At 41.1% G+C, this 11980-nt stretch overlaps 1 protein-coding gene across 5 annotated transcripts in view; it reads left to right on the forward strand.

Moving 5' to 3' along the window:
- Positions 1-4488: 4488 nt before the first annotated feature.
- Positions 4489-11980, forward strand: part of LOC128694636 (palmitoyltransferase ZDHHC20-A) — a 294832-nt gene continuing 287340 nt past the window's right edge. For 2 of the 5 annotated variants that reach the window (XM_070095952.1, XM_070095953.1), the window contains exons 1-2: positions 4495-4744; positions 7402-7532. The gene's annotated coding sequence lies outside the window, so the exon portion shown is untranslated. Of the gene's footprint in view, positions 4745-7401; positions 7533-11980 lie in introns of all 5 variants that reach the window. The other 3 variants (XM_070095949.1, XM_070095948.1, XM_070095951.1) reach the window with 3 other exon arrangements.

An 11980-nucleotide genomic window follows, 5' to 3' on the forward strand; every position in this document is an offset into this window, starting at 1 on the left:
TTTATCAGTTACATAGACAAGTAGGAATTTGGGACACCTAGGTTGCAGAAATGTCCCCCTTCGATACCTACAACTGTCATATCCACAAGTTGCTCTGGACCTATTAATTACAAATGAAATATACATCACCAGTAATTCTGGTAAATATATAAATTTGTGGACTGTATATTAAAATTAATAAATGATTATCTATACACATATACATAACAGAAGGAGAATATCTTAATATCACTCACCAATTTGACTGGAGATTAATGTGTATCATACTCAGAAAACCTCACTGTCTATCTATGAAAATAACACTGGCCAGAGTTATAACATAAGACTTATCTGAGGTTCCTAGAGCTGTCTTGTCCAGTCGCCTGATATCTCAAGTTATGCAGGAATACACATCCAACAATTTCGCCTCCTATTTGAGAGGTGTCAGCCCAATTTTAACCTCTAGAGCACGAAAAATTCTTCCCATTTCACTTAACGTCTGTTACTCCATTCAAACAACAATGGTGAGTGTCGTCTGCGCAGGCACAGCTTCCCGTTTTCGATAACATAAATTTTATTAAATACAGTATGGCCATCTATTTACATGTAACTACTGTATTTCTGGAAAATATATACAATTATTTTCCACACCTCCCTCCCACTCTCTCCACAACCCGACCTACCCATGCCCTGATCCCCTCCGGCCTTTCACAAAAGTAAACAGCGTGGAAAGCCGTATCCTTCCCCCCCCCCACACAACCCACAATGCCCCTCCCCCACCCTCCTATCTCGCAAAACTGCACCAGAAGGTAAAATCCCATGCAAAAACTGGAACATGACCTCCTGCACCCTTGGTTGCAACCTCAACCTTCTGAACCTCTCCCAGACAGATGCCCAATCATAAATTGGGAAGAGCCCCTCCCCCACCTGCACCTCAGGCCTCCCCATCACCCTTTGTAAAACCCTCACCCTGACTTTCCTTACATCTTGAACCACAGCCATTGCTCACAATGCTGCCTCACACTCCCGAAGATCCTCCCGTCTGTACAAATCCTGCAACATCTCATGAACCTTTCCCAACCTTCCCTCCCAGAAATCCCCCCTCAACACCTCACACCTTATAAAACTGCATTTAACCCTCCTCTGGAGATCCAACAGACCCATCCCTCCCCTTTGCATAGGCAACATGACCACCTCCCTTTTCAACCACTTACACCTAGAACCCCACAAAAACCAGAACAACTTCCTCTGAATGCACGTGATGACTGGCACAATTAATGGGAAAACCTGTGTGATGAACCAAATCTTACTATACAAAAGCACATTAATCACTATTGCATGCTGGAGAATAATGAGGTGATGCAGCCTCAGTATCCTCAAAGTGGTCTCCACCCATTCCTCCAAACAACCCAAATTATCCTCCCGAGCCAGTACTAAGTCCCCCCTATAAAGGATACCACATATTTTCAACACATCCACACAGTTCCTCATCACCGGACACCCACAATCCTCCCTGCCTTCCCATGTCCCCAACCCAAGAATGAACGACTTCTCTTTATTCACTATCATCCCTGATGCCCCCCCTGTAAATCCTCACCACCTCCTCCAAACCACCCAAAACCATCCTCTCATCCACCAAGATGGTCACGTCATCCACATTCCCTACCAGACTAGGCCATGGGCTCCCAGCCCCACCCCTATCCTCCCACATTCTTGCCTCTACCAGTCTATCAACAGGTTCTTGCACATACGCAAACAAAAGTTGGGGAGTGGGCAACCCTGCCATAGACCCCTCCCCATTGCCATCACCCCACCCAAATGCCCATTAACTTGCACAGCATCAATCGCATCTGCTAGAAAAATGACAGGATGGATAATGAGAACCTTCAAAACTAGGGAGGCCAAGCCCATGATGACACTCTTCAGGTCACTTGTTCTATCTAGGCTGGAATATTGCTGCACACTAACAGCACCTTTCAAGGCAGGTGAAATTGCCGACCTAGAAAATGTACAGAGAACTTTCACGGCGCGCATAACGGAGATAAAACACCTCAATTATTGGGAGCGCTTGAGGTTCCTAAACCTGTATTCCCTGGAACGCAGGAGGGAGAGATACATGATTATATACACCTGGAAAATCCTAGAGGGACTAGTACCGAACTTGCACACGAAAATCACTCACTACGAAAGCAAAAGACTTGGCAGACGATGCACCATCCCCCCAATGAAAAGCAGGGGTGTCACTAGCACGTTAAGAGACCATACAATAAGTGTCAGGGACCCGAGACTGTTCAACTGCCTCCCAGCACACATAAGGGGGATTACCAACAGACCCCTGGCAGTCTTCAAGCTGGCACTGGACAAGCACCTAAAGTCAGTTCCTGATCAGCCGGGCTGTGGCTCGTACGTTGGTTTGCGTGCAGCCAGCAGCAACAGCCTGGTTGATCAGGCTCTGATCTACCAGGAGGCCTGGTCACAGACCGGGCCGCGGGGGCGTTGACCCCCGGAACTCTCTCCAGGTAAACTCCAGGTCCAGCTAAGCATGCATTTTGTGCGCTATTACGCCATGGTCACACTTGTCGAAGGCTTTTTGCAAAGTCTGTATATATTACATCTGCATTCTTTTTGTCTTCTAGTGCATTTAGGACCTTGTCGTAGTGATCCAATAGTTGAGACAGACAGGAGCGACCTGTTCTAAACCCATGTTGCCCTGGGTTGTGTAACTGATGGGTTTCTAGATGGGTGGTGATCTTGCTTCTTAGGACCCTTCATTCAGTTAAACTAATATAATCTATACAGTCCACAATTAATTAGTAGCGCCGTACTTGAGGGTGCTACCCAATTTATACTGGTCTCGGATAGATATGGATAAGATAGTGAGGGTCGAGGGGCCACCTGCAGTGATCAGAGGTGGTTAAGTTTTCTCACATGTCTACACGGGTGACTACGGTAAACAATATAGTTGTTGTCTCCCAAGGAGATTACTCGTATGCATGTAATGTTGAGGTATGTACAAGTAATCACCCTATAAAATTTTCCACAAGTTTCACAAATATGCGATACGATCCATTTAACGCTATGCCATAAAGATCTCTGTCGTCGATGCCGTGTTTCCCTCAGAATCAAAGGCAAGAAATCCTGGGCTGTCATAGACGTGATAGACTCCACGCACTAATTATATACCCACAGTGTTCACCCTACGACGAACGCTAAAGACCATGGCAATGACTTGGTTGTTTGCTTGGCTGTTGGCAGAGAGGTGTGTGGAGCGACCGCTCACTCAGACAGCTAGGCGAGGAATGTAATCCTGGAAGTGGTGGTACAGAGCGTGCACTCTGAAGGATAAGTTGGGGATGTTGCAGTTTGGAAGGTCATCTAAACTGTGATGTCGGTACATTAGACAGTAATCGAATGAGTGACAGTGAAAAGGTTTTTTCTTTTTCGGGTCAACCTACTTTGGTCGGATATAAATAAGACAAACATACCTCGATGATGCACCGACTTTCTAGGGTTATGCCGGGTGGCTAACCCTTCGGGTTACGAATCCTAACAAATATGATCTTATTACATTTCCCTGGCGCCATATGGTCCCTCTTCAGCGTTTCCCTCAGATATTATTATTATTATTATTATAAAAAAAAAAGCGCTAAGCCACAAGGGCTATACAGCGCTGTTCCCTCAGATAAAAATAAATATATTATTATTATTATTATAATCAAGGGGGAATCGCTAAACCCGTAGGATTATACAGCGCCTGTGGGGTGGATGGAAGATATTCAGGCTCAATTGAGGGAACTGGAGCACATATCCAATTCCCTAGATCAAGAGCCCTTCACCAACCACAAGAGACCTTCCTTGAGGGGATAAATAAATATATCTCACTGTATATACTGAGATATATTTATATATTTATTTTAATCCTTACTGAGGGATTAAACTATTCTTGTTTGGTGATAAAAAAGTTACGTGCAGCCCTGATGATCCTTAAGTAGTAAATAGGTTTTAAATCCAATAACCAAGCAACTAACTTTATAGATTTTTTTTTTTGCTCACTGACCTTGTTTAGGGTCAACACTCCTCTTGGGCGGTGCCTTGACCCTTGGAACTAGACATATCCTCTCTTTCCTTAGATCGACCTGGACTGTCTTCTCTTCCCCAGGCGCTATACGACCTCTATGGGTTTAGCGCTTCTCCCGTTATTAAGAATAATTAGGGTCAACAGATAGAAACTTTCACAAACAAAATAAGCTTTAGTGCCTTTATTATATTCAAGTTTGCAAGTTTAGTTTTATATATGTCAAATTAACAAAATTTAATATACTATAATCACAGAAATTTAATGTGAGGGATGATTCATATATGTTGTTGTAGAAATGCATTATCCCTACAAACATAGTAATTGGTGGACGAATAAGGTTGAAAAGATTTCCCTAGGAACAAAATAACATATCACTGGGTGTGTGAGAAAAATCCAGGAGCGCAAAAGAAAGAATCGCATCGCTAGTACTCAAATCTAGTATTATAGTCTTCTCCAGTCCCTCACTCTATATATAGATTTGTTTTTCTGTTATCATTTGTCAAGTTGTTTGTGGAAATTTCTGATTCCATTGTGTATTAGAAGCGATAATTGTGGCGAGGAAAGGAGTAGAGGTTGTTGGTGAGTTGTGTTGGTGGGGGAAGGTGTGTGAGGCGCCACCAGCACCTTATAACTCACCACCAGCCTGGGATACACCATAAAACCCCATCACACTACGATAACAAATATGTAATTACAAGTTTACAATTTTCTCATGATATTGTATGGTACCACCCTACGTGTCAGTAGATCTGAGGGAATTATTGTTTAGCCAGGGCTTCTCACAAGACTAAAATGAATGTTTTCAGGAGCCTGTAAACACTCGTTTAGTTTACTGTAGTAAACACTGTTAAGTTTACTGTAAAGTTTGAATATTAGTTTTAACATAAGAAACCTTTAAGGCTTCAAAGCTGATCAGTATTACCAAACAATGAAGTAGTTTACAATTACTACTCGGCAAAACTCTTGGCATTTTGCATTTTACAATACGTATATGTATACAGTGGAGTAAGTATTATTTATGCATATTGTTTTTTTGGGAATAATAGTGAAAATCACATTTATTTTAGTTTTGTAGCCTATCTGACTCGATGGTTAGTATTAAAAATATAATAATAATAATATATATTTCTACAAGTACATGTACAAGGTATACAGTCTTAGCTGATATCAGTGACATACTATTATATAGAAAGTTTCTTGTTATGCAGAGCATTTCGAGCAAATTAGGTTAGTTTTGCTCCAGGATGCGACCCACTCTGGTTGACTAACACCCAGGTACCCATTTTATACTGATGGGTGAACATAGACAACAGGTGTAAGGAAGTACGCCCAATGTTTCAACCCTCCCTGGAACCCAAACCCCTCACCGAGAGCTTTTACCACCAGGCCATGGGCCACCATGGCCTGGATTAATAACGTGTTACATAAATGGCTGAATATAAACGAAGACGCACATCTGCTTATGGTGAAGTGAGGTTAAGTTATTGTAGGCTATTTTAGGTTGGGTTAAGTGGGTTCATTAGATTGTTCTTTTACCATTTGCACACCAAAATATCTTTAAATGTTTTTACCCCCAAAAATGTTGCATGTAATGTTATCCAGTTTAAATTGTGCTGGTCATTTTCATAATTTCAAGCTAGCAAAAACATTTTCAAATTGTCTATGTTTAGTAAAATTAAGATTGTTTGTATTTTTAACCTGGAGGGTTTATCACCTAGAATAACCCAATAAAGTTAGTGTGTCATCGGGGACCGTCTGTCTTATTTTCACTGGGGTCTTTTTAATCTTGTCCCCCAGGATGCGACACACGCCAGTTGACTAACACCCAGGTACCTACTTATTGCTAGGTCAACAAACATGGCAAGTGTAAGGAACCATGCCCAACATTTCCACTTGTGCTGGGGATTGAACCACGGACACTCAGTTTGTTAGGTGTGTGTGCTGCCAACCAAGCCACTTTATTCAGATTATTAACTCTTCTAGCTCACTGGTGATGCACTGAGTTTGGATTGGGTAAGATGTATGAGCAAATCTGTTTAGATATTGTACCTAGAAGTTAGTCAACTATTGTGAGTTGCATCTTGAGGGATGATCCAAGGACTCCAATGGCAATAAGCTACATTACTTGGCTTTCTTTGGTTGTATGAGAATATTAACCTTCCAGGTTATCCTAGGTAATTTACACATGTTACTATGTATGATAATTTATAAAACTGTATTTATGTGTACCTGTACCTAAATAAACTTATTTAATACTGTTTCACCTGCACTGAACCTTTATGGGTTTAGTGCAGTCAGTGAATAGTAAAATAATTTAATGTTTATAATTCGAATAAAGTCTTGTTCCAACTTGTAGCAGCAGTTGACTTGTAACAGAAAAAAAAAAAAGCCAGCTTATAGTTAAATTCTTGCATAATAGCTGTGGCTTTTCACATGGTGTCATCAAAGTGGGAGATGATTGCTGTCATCTGGTGTTCTGGTAGCTGGAAGTGCTGCTGTTTTATTGTAAACCTGAATATTAAAATACTGGTTAATTGGTATGGATGTTGAAGTTGATAGTTGTATTTCATGGTAGTGTTCCATGTAAGTAGATATCATTGCTACTGCAACAGCTGTGGGGACAATATAATGAGACCTAAACCTACAATTAGGTGATAAGAAAGTTTTAATAAAACATATGGAGATGATCTTTCCAGGTGGTGACAGAAAAATAAAACAGGAAAAGAAATTCTCAGAAAAGTCACAATTTTTACTAGGCAAAACATCACAGGGAAAACATCAGTGTTCTTAATAGACTTGACAAGTTTTTTGTTGATGTTTCATCCTACATATATGTCATGATATTTGACTAGATTAAGAAATAATAGGGTAGGTTGGGGTGATATATACAGTATTTGGATAGGTTATGGTAGAATATACTTTATTAGGTTAGGTTATGGCAGGATATTGTAGGATAGGTTGTTGCAGGATATTGTAGGATAGGTTGCAGAATATTGTAGGTTAGATTGTTGTAGGATATTGTAGGTTAGGTTGTATTGAATATTGTAAGATAGGTTAGGTTTTGTTGTATTGGATTAGGTTGTATTGGGTTTGGTTGGACTGGGTTTGGTTGGATTGGGTTAGACTGGATTACATTAGGTTGTGTTAGGTTAAGTTGTATTGGACTAGGATGTATTGAGCTAGGTTGTACTTTGACTAGGATGTATTGAGCTAGGTTGTATTGGACTAGGTTCTGTTAGGTTAGGTTGTATTTGGCTAGGTTGTGTTTGGATAATTGGGTTTAGCAGCATAATATACCATTTCGTATTGGGTACCAGTGTGCAATTTTGACTTTTAACCCACAGTGCCATACAAGACGAGCAGAGAAAAAAGTTGTTTCATCATGTCTAAAGAATGGTGGCAGCTCAAGAATGCTGTAGATCTATGACTCATGTTCAGCCATCAACAACAGCAGTCTCACCCTAACCCCAAATTTGTAAGTTATATTTTTAATTTGAGTATCCTACTTGCAAAAGTTTGTGAAATAGAGCATCAGAATGTCATAATTTTGCATCATTATGACACTCATAACTCATGGCCTGCCGGGAGGGGTTTCTGGGGTCAACGCCCCCATGGCTCGGTCTGAGACCAGGCCTCATGGTGGATCAGGGTCTGATCAACCAGGCTGTTCCTGCTGGCCGCACACAAACTGATGTATGAACCATAGCCCAGCTGGTCAGGTACTAACTTTAGGTGCCTGTCCAGTGCCTTCTCTAAGACAGCCAGGGGTCTATTGGTAATCCCCCTTATGTATGCTGGGAGGCAGTTGAACAGTCTTGGGACCCTGACACTCGTGTTGTCTCTCAATGTACTTGTGGCACCCCTGCTTTTCATTGGGGGAATGTTTTATCTCCTGCCGAGTATTTTGCTTTCATAGGGAGTGATTTTCTTGTGCAAGTTTGGTACTAATCCCTCTAGGATTTTCCAAGTGTATCTTATCAATGATCTCTCTCTCTCTCTCTCTTCTGCATTCCAGGGAATACAAATCGAGGGACTTCAACCGTTCCCAGTAATTTTGGTGCCTTATCATACTTATGTGTGCCATGAAAGTTCTTTGTGCACTCTCCAGGTCAGCAGTTTTGCCTGCCTTGAAGGGGGCAGTTAGTGTACAGCAGTATTCTAGCCTAGAGACAACAAGCAGTTTGAAGAGAATCATCATAGGCTTGGCATCCCTAGTTTTGAAGGTTCTCATTATCCATTCTATCATTTTCCTAGCAGATGTGGTAGATACATTGTTGTGGTCTTTGAAGGCAAGATCCTCTGACATTATCACTCCCAGGTCCTTCACATTGCTTTTTCACACTATTGAATGGTTAGAATTTGTTGTATACCCTGATACAATTTTAATTTCCTCAAGTTTTCCATATCTGAGTAGTCTGAGTGTCTGGGAGGTTGGGGAAGAAGGGTGGGGGAGGGGGAGTTCAAACCCTGGAAGGAGAATCAAGCCTCAAGCATTCTTCATGATAATTTATTTTATTTAAAAAGTAATTTCTTCTTTCACAAAACAGCCATATCCCACCGAGGCAGGGTGGTCCAAAAGGAAAAACGAGTTTCTCCTTTAAATTTAGTAATACATGTATATACAGGAGAAGGGGTTACTAGCCCCTTGCTCTTGGCATGCATATACATATATAGAGGGGCAACATTATTCAATTGTAGCAACAGTTAGAGTAAGAGGTAGATGGGGCAAAAGGAAAATGGCAACTGCAAGTAAGAGAGAGGTGAAAGTTTATAAACTAAAGGAGGAGGAAGTTAGGGTGAGATATATGCAACTACAGTGGAACCTCAAATATCGAAGTTAATCTGTTCCAGGAGTTAGTTCTAAATTTGAAAAGTCTGAAAAGCGAAGCAGTATTTCCCATAAGAAATAATGGAAATACAATTAATCCGTTCCAGAAACTCGAAAATATTCACCCAAAAAATACGTTTTATAGAGATTAATTATAGTTTTACATTCACACAACAAATATAGTGTTCAATTATGCACTATTAATAAATTTAAATAAACATATAAAATAACATTTTACTTACCTTTATTGAAGATTGCTGATGGCATCTGAAAGACAGGGAGGAAGAGAGAGGGAGTTGGGGTTAGTGTTTGGAAGGAGAATCCCCCTCCATGAGGACTTCAGGTATCAAAGCCCTCTCTGGGGTTACTTCCCTTCTGTCTTTTAATGCCACTAGGACCAGCTTGAGTCACTGGACCCCTGTCTCACAAAATAACTGTCCACAGTCCTTTGATTCTGGTGCCTCTTTAAGATTTCCCTGAAATGGGACATGGTTGTCACTGAACTTGTTGCAAAGATGGCTTGTTTCAGCTTGCTCAGGGTGGTACTTCTCCACAAACATTTGGACATCTTTACCACAGGGGTACTACTAGCAAGTTTCATTGCTCCCATTGTAGCTTATTTCACAGTCCCACAAGCACTAAACACAATGAAATAATCGTAAAATGTTTGAATGAGAGCGCAGGTTAGTGTTCACTCAAGCATCAACAAAACCACACTGGCTCACGGTGCCTGCGTGGGGACGTGGACAGAGCTGGCTGCCGGACAGGTCCAGTACCCAGCGGTTTGAAAATAGGGGCGAGTTCGATAATAGGGACAAAGTTGGTTTGGGAAAAGGGTTCTATTTTCGAAGAGTTCGATAAGCGATACGTTGGAAATTTGAGGTTCCACTGTATTGGCAGAAAGGTGGGCTAGTAAAAGTATGGGTAGTAGGGGGGGGGGAGTTGAAGAGGAATGGGATAGTTTTAAAAATGCATTGTTAGAATGTGGGACAGAAGTTTTTGGCTATATGAGGGTTGGTGTAGGAGGAAAGAGGAGTGATTGGTGGAATGATGAGGTAATGGGTGTGATAAAAGAGAGAACTGTCACTTATGAGAGGTTTTTACAAAGCAGAAGTGATAGGGCAGAGTATATGGAGAGTAAAAGAAAGGTGAAGAGAGTGCAAAAGTAGAGCAAATGATAGAGTGGGAGAGGCACTGTCAATAAATTTTGCTGAGAATAGGAAAAATATTTGGAGTGAGATGAACAGGTTAAGAAAGCCTGGGGAACAAATGGATTTGTCAGTTAAAAACAGAGTAGGGGAGTTAGTAGATGGGGAGCTGGAGGTATTGGGTATATAGCGGGAATATTTTGAGGAACTTTTTAATGTCGATGAAGAAAGGGAGGCAGTAATTTCATGCACTGGCCAAGGAGGTATAAAATCTTTCAGGAGTGAAGAAGAGCAGGATGTGAGTGTGGGGGAGGTACGTGAGGCATTACATAGAGTGGAAGGGGGTAAAGCAGCTGAAACTGACTGGATCGTGACAGAAATGTGAAAAGCAGGGGGATATAGTGATGGAATGGGTGGATGGTATTTTTGTTTAATAAATGTATGAAAGAGGGGAAGGCACCTAGGGACTGGCAGAGAGCATGTATAGTTCCTTTTTATAAAGGGAAGGGGAACAAAATAGATTGTAAAAATTATAGGAGAATAAGTTTACTGAGTATACCATGTAAAGTGTATGGTATGGTTTTTATTGAAAGAATTAGAGGTAAGACAGAGAGCAGGAATGCAGATGAACAAGACTTTAGAATAGGTAGGGGATGTGTAGATCAAATGTTTACATTGAAGTATATATGTGAACAATATTTAGATAAAGGTAAGGAAGATTTTATTGCATTTATGGATTTAGAAAAGGCAAATGATAGAGTGGACAGGGGAGCAATGTGGCAGATGTTCCAAGTGTATGGAATAGGTAGTAAGTTAGTAAATGCTGTAAAGAGATTTTACGAGAATAGTGTGGCTCAGGTTAGGGTGTGTAGGAGAGAGGGAGATTACTTCCCAGTAAAAGTAGGTCACAGACAGGGATGTGTAATGTCACCATGGTTATTTAACATATTTATAGCCGGACTTGTAAAAAAAGTAAGTGCTAGGGTGTTGAGGAGAGAGATGGGATTAAATTATGGAGAATCAAATACAAAATGGGAGTTGACACAGTTACTTTTTACTGATGATGCTGTGCTTTTGGGAGATTTTAAAGGAAAGTTGCAAAGGTTAGTGGACGAGTTTAGGAAGGTGTGTAAAGGTACACAGTTGAAAGTGAACATAGATAAGAGAACGGTGATGAGGGTATCATATGATATAGATGAAGAAAAATTGGATATCATATTGGAGGGAAGGAGAATGGAAGAAACGAATGTGTTCAGATATTTGGGAGTTGATGTGTCAGGAGATGGGTTTATGAAGGATGAGGTTACCCATAAAATTGATGAAGGAAAAAAGGTGAATGGTGTGTTGAGGTATCTGTGGAGACAAAAACGTTATCCATGGAGGCAAAGAGCGGAATGTATGAGAGAATAGTGGTACCAACATTCTTGTATGTGTGTGAAACATGGGTTGCAAATGCTGCAGCAAGGAGGAGACTGGAGGCAGTGGAAATGGCGTGTCTAAGGGCAATGTATGGTGTAAATATTATGCAGAGAATTTGTAGTGTGGAAATTAGGAGAAGGTGTGGAGTTAATAAAAGTATTAGTCAGAGGGCTGAAGAGGGGTTGTTGAGGTGGATTGGTTATTTAGAGAGAATGGAACAATGTAGAATGACTTTGAGAGCGTATAAATCTTTAGGAGAAGGAAGGCAGGGTAAGGGTCATCCTCGAAAAGGTTGGAGGGAGGGGGCAAAGGCGGTTTTATGGGTGAGGGGCTTGGGTGCATGTGTGAGCCTGTTAGATAGGAGTGAATGGAAACGAATGGTTTTGGGGACCTGTGGAGCTATTGGAGTGTGAGCAGGGTAATATTTTGTGAAGGGATTCAGGGAAACCAGTTAGCTGAATTTGTGTCCTGGAAGTGGGATATATGCTATTTAGAGTGACATCGAAACTATTGTCTTTGCATACCTCT

Source organism: Cherax quadricarinatus, chromosome 51 (assembly GCF_038502225.1).
Source record: "Cherax quadricarinatus isolate ZL_2023a chromosome 51, ASM3850222v1, whole genome shotgun sequence".
Taxonomy (NCBI): domain Eukaryota; kingdom Metazoa; phylum Arthropoda; class Malacostraca; order Decapoda; family Parastacidae; genus Cherax; species Cherax quadricarinatus.